The sequence below is a fragment of the Octopus bimaculoides genome, chromosome 1 (assembly GCF_046866305.1).
Source record: "Octopus bimaculoides isolate indiv1 chromosome 1, ASM4686630v1, whole genome shotgun sequence".
NCBI lineage: Eukaryota > Metazoa > Mollusca > Cephalopoda > Octopoda > Octopodidae > Octopus > Octopus bimaculoides.
Genome location: NC_142928.1, coordinates 17,775,941 through 17,781,859, shown reverse-complemented (window position 1 = coordinate 17,781,859; position 5,919 = coordinate 17,775,941).

The window sequence follows — 5,919 nt, the reverse complement described above, 5'->3', positions numbered from 1 at the left end:
CTGGTAGTGCTATCGAGAAGCGCTACCCGTTCGGGATAAGCTCTACAGGTATGGCTCCAGAAACGCGGGGCCGACTTGCCTGAGATGCAGTCAGAGCTACGAAACCGTTCTGCACGCACTCATACAGTGTCCAGCCATTTGCGACCTGTGGGCTTATGTCGAACGATTGCTATCGCGTGTGGGACGAGTTAGTTTATCAACCGAGTCTATTATGAATATTGTCGCGCCTCCTTCCTTGAAACGGGAAGGAAGAGCCATTTTCATTGTACTTGTGTCTATGGCGGAAGAATGTGTATGGTGGACGCGTCTGAAAGGTCTAGAGACAAGCATTTTCCTCTCTGGTGAATCTCTCATCAACTTCTTCAAGTATCATTTGAAGAGGAAGGCGAGAGTAGAGAGGGATGTTTTGTCTAGTGAATGTTTAAAAAAAAAATGGGTGAATGTAGCCAGGATGGCACGTGTGAATGACGGAGCCACCTTGAGCACAATCCTATGAACCAGAAAAAGAAAGGAAAAAAGAGAGTCACTTACTGTAATGTGTTTTTTTGCATGACATTATTGCCCGAGGTTACCGTGGTCTTTTCCATAGGCTTTTCTTTCCACGGATAAACCTAATCTGTTTCCCTTTTTACACTATGACATTACTGTGGTACACGATCCCTATTGATCGGCTTCTTCCCCTTTTTTTCCACGATCGCTTTTGATCGAAATTCTACCCTCCCATTTTTTTTCCTTCCCAAAAAGAAAAGCTCTACTTTGTATTTTGTCCCCTCTGTGTTCAGCCCTGTGTGGCCAATAAAGGAACATATCTATCTATCTATCTATCTATCTATCTATCTATCTATCTATCTATCTGTCTGTCTATCTGTCTATCTATCTATCTAGCTATCTATCTATAGCTTCTCTCTTCATCTCGCTTCTCTCTTCATCTCGCTTCTCTCTTCATCTCGCTTCTCTCTTCATCTCGCTTCTCTCTTCATCTCGCTTCTCTCTTCATCTCGCTTCTCTCACTACATCATTCAGTTTTAACAATGTAGAGAACAATTCGTCTTATTTGCTTCCGGTCTCTATATTCCGACCTCGCAATGTAACTCTTCCAATGTGAGACCGTCATGTCATCAAGCATACAACATAAATATAGACAATACCTCTAACTCACTATTTCGCCAATCACAACACATTTGAAGAGCTTGTTCGACATCTTTCTTCGCCAAAGATTTTGGAATTTAGTTTATATTAACGAGATGAAATTATATACCATTTTATCTTCGGTTCTTTAAAAAAAACAAAACAAAACAAAAACCTCTTTCATGTTTTGACTTTTATAGAATTTTGGCACGAAATGACTTTTAGATTTAACAGTGATTATATTATTGTTTAACTTTTCTGGCGTGTCACCACACAATAGGAAAAACACCTTATAGCTAAGATTTTTTTTTAAAGCAGACAAAATGCATTGTGTCGTACGATACAATGTCTTAAGAAATTTATAATCACTGATATTATTTTGAAAATGATGTTCCACTATAGTCATAACTTTGATGGCTGGGACAAACTAAAGTGTGTATGTAACGATCTAAACATAACAGTGGTTGGTAGATATAACGCAGACATTGGCTCATACACTTACATACATACACACAGACATACATAAACACATACATACATACATACCTGATGGCTGCCCCCTCGTTATCGAGTATAGCCATTGCACGAAGCTTAACTTAACGGTGCTGTGATCGAATGTGACTTTTTAGCCCAGTCAAAGATCTACAATGTCACATCATGGATTGTTTGCTTTTTAAGGCTACAGCCAGCCATTCAGTTGAGACTCACAGCACTATCAACAATCATCAATTAGTTAATTGATTAATCAATCAATCCATGTTGTTATCGTGTAGTGCCTGTGCAAGAAGATTTTTTTTTAAGTGAGGAAAGGCTGTGCACTTAGTCAATGCCACTCACTAAGCAACAGTAGCCATAACCCGAAAAGAAGAACAATTCAACATCATCGGTAACCACTGAGCCGCAGGTTTTATGTCGGAGTTATCTCAGTTGCCTGAGTTACCTTCTCCTAGAAGGATGTCCTAACAAGGGCTAGGGGTCCTTCACTCCCAATGGTTTAATCGCGCGATCGGGTATTCTATGTCCCCGCGCCAAAAAACAGCATTAAGCTGGATAAAAAAAAAACAAAAAACAGCCTTAAGCTGGGGAAAAAAATGTAGGTCCGGTCTGTTATGCTCCAGGACCTGATCTGTTTGGATTGGGAGATCCCAGAGGATTTTGCTAGTTTCCGACTTCGTCACTCTCAGCAGTTTGTGCTCATACCACTTCTTGCCTTTCTCTAGCCCCTCTTTTCGCACAGTTTCCAATATAGCACTTTCAGTATCTGATAGTGTCGCCACAACTTGTGGTGGTTTTGGGCAAGTCTTGGGCATTCGTTCATGATATGAACAATGGTTTCATCCCCTCTATTGCAGATGCGGCACAGCGGAGACACTTGCTCATTCCTAAGGTTGACCCCCCCCCCAGTTCGTGGCCAAATCTTGGTCATGCGTTGCCAGTATAGTATTTTCGGTCTCTTTTTTTAGCGTTCCTTTCATCAGTCAATCTCACCTATTTTTTCCAGTAGATTCTGGTGTGGCTATATGAAATTGATTCTGTAGTCCCTTTGTTGTGTCGACGCCCCCCAGGCGAAGAAGTAGGATCTTCCAAGACATATAAATAGAGGTAGTCTGGCCGTGGTAGGAGGGTTGAGTAGCAGTCGAGTAGCAGTTGTGTAGCGGTTGAGTAGGGATCATCCGAAAGTGCTAGATAGCAGTAGCTTTGAGACATAACACCCTTCTTGCGTATTTCTTCTTCATGACCCGTTATTATTATTATTATTGAGTGAGAGAGCAGTGCATGCCATCAAAGTGACACGGGGGTAAAATATACGAAGCCCGGTATACCCATCATGACTACCCGTCTGATAAGGGTACACCAGGCACATGCATCACAACCATATGTGCGCGACATGGTGATCTCATATCACGATAAACAGCACATGACCTCGCAGGTGGGGCCCAGTTAGAATTTTCTTCAGGTCGAGTACCCCATCCCGCTCAAAAGGGCCCTGAATAAGGTTTGTTTAAAGATGTTGAACGAAACACCCATTTTTCCAAAGGTGAATTATTCAAACCCTAAAGAATTCCTCTCAATACATGGCTATGATCCTCCCCCACTACTTCTGCTCAATTTCAGAGATGCGCATATCGTCAGCCACCAAGTGACATGCTCAACTGGTTAAGGTCAAACAACTGACAAGCAAATCTGTGGTATTAAACAGAATATTTGCTGTAGCCCATCTTTTATACAAAGTCAAAACAATGTACATGATAACACTTCCAAACAATTAAGATCAGAAGCCATGAGAGTTACTGCCTGGTATGCATCCAGGCATTTATTATTATTATTATTATTATTATTATTATTGTTATTACTTTTGGAGAAAGGGTATATGTACCAGCCTGTCAGGAGCAAAGCATGACTGAATTTGAGTTTTTGGCGGGAGAGATCGCAATTTCTCAATTTATACACTACAAATGATCCTAATATTTGGAACAATAAAATCTACAAGGTGTTCTTAAGATTTGAAGGATGATGAATGAAATAAGACACTTACCCTCATAACCTTGCCAGCAAACTGATGGCCGGTCGAAACTAAATCTAATTTAAAAAAGACAAAATGTACACATAGGCGTAGGAGTGGCTGTGTGGTAAGTAGCTTGCTTACCAACCACATGGTTCCGGGTTCAGTCCCACTGCGTGGCACCTTGGGCAAGCGTCTTCTACTATAGCCTCGGGCCGACCAAAGCCTTGTGAGTGGATTTGGTAGACGGAAACTGAAAGAAGCCCGTCGTATATATATGTATATATATATATATGTTTGTGTGTTTGTGTGTCTGTTTGTCCCTCCACCATCGCTTGACAACCGATGCTGGTGTGTCTATGTCCCCGTAACTTAGCGGTTCGGCAAAAAGAGACCGATAGAATAAGTACTAGGCTTACAAAGAATAAGTCCTGGGGTCGATTTTCTCGACTAAAGGCGGTGCTCCAGCATGGCCGCAGTCAAATGACTGAAACAAGTAAAAGAGTAAAAAGAGTAAAAGAGTATACACACATGCACACTCAATCACACATAGATAGATTCCACACATAACACATGCACATACAATAATTGATGCACGAAGATGGAATACTGTTTCGAGTATGGAATAAAATAAAATAAAATTGTTGGCAATGAAATTCCTACATTTATTTCTTCAAAAACCAAAAAAAAAAAAAAACCCCAAAATATCAAAAAACACCATCGGCCCCACCAAAAAGCAAAACCCTACCCAATTGATCGCCGATCTTGGCTTTTGTATTTTATCTTCGAGTAATCAGATAATTCTAGATTCCCTGAATGGAATCTGTTAATATAGGAGTGAATCAATAATCGGGGCAAAAATCATAAAGCTATCATCATACTCTTTGATGAAAGGCGATGTTGTCCTTGAAGGGTTTTGAAGTTAGAACGTAAAGAGACGGAAGAGATATCACTAAGCATTTTATCCGATGCGCTAACGATTCTGTCTGCTCGTCATCTTCCTGCTATTACTCTTTCACTCTTTTACTTGTTTCAGTCATTTGACTGCGGCCATGCTGGAGCACCGCCTTTAGTCGAGCAAATTGACCCCAGGACTTATTCTTTGTAGGCCTAGTACTTATGCTATCGGTCTCTTTTGCCGAACCGCTAAGTTACGGGGACGTAAACACACCAGCATCTGTTGTCAAGCGAAGTTGGGGGGGGGGGACACAGATACACACACATACATAAATATATATATATACATATATACGACGGGCTTCTTTCAGTTTCTGTCTACCGAATCCACTCACAAGACTTTGGTCGGCCCGAGGCTATAGTAGAAGACACTTGCCCAAGGTGTCACGCAGTGGGACTGAACCCAGAACCATGTGGTTGGTAAGCAAGTTACTTACAACAAAGCCACTCCTGCGCCTGAATAATAACGATAAAAATACATTAGATGATGCAGTCGTAGATGTCCTTAAAAAGAACGGTTTGCAGTTGTTGAAAGATTCCGTAATTGCGTAGTGACATGGTGGTATTCTCTAGTAATTTGATAATATTTTTGCGGTGGAACGGTGGTGTTTCAAGTTGTGTTGGTCGTATTTGTAGTGGTCTGGTCATATTTGTAATGGTATCATGACGTCATAGAGACTGATGGTTCCTCTAGCGGCGTGAGGCTGTCTGTAGCTGATGGAATTTTAGCTATTGTCCCCTCAATCAATCAATCAATCAATATCATTTCCAGACAACGTTCTTTGAAAACAAAATACTTTTGTACATTTATATGCGCGCGAGCGTCTTTGTGCGAGTGTATGTGTGTGTGTGTGTGTATATATATATATATATATATATATATATATATAAATATAAGTCGGTATAGAAAGAAGTTCTTTCTTAGGGATATATTATCCAAGCGTACACCAGCTTTGCACTAATATTGATTAACGATACTGAAAGGTTTTCATGTGTATGTGTACTAGTGTTTATCGTTGGTTCTTCTTCAATATTAGTACTTTACACCTCTGAAATTCCAGTGGTCGCTATGGATATTTCCATCACTTTCGATATAAGAGAAAAATGCTTAAACATTTTGAATTCTTTTGTATGTATTCTCCGCTTCCTTTTGAAATTTTAATCGCATATATATATATATATATGTCTGCGGCTCTAACATTCCTACCACTCTATCACTTCGACACACAGCAGCACACATGTATGTATACGTATATATACACATATATTTATATATAAATATATAGTTTTAGGGAAAAGAACCAAGGTTCATGAACTCATCGATGAAAATC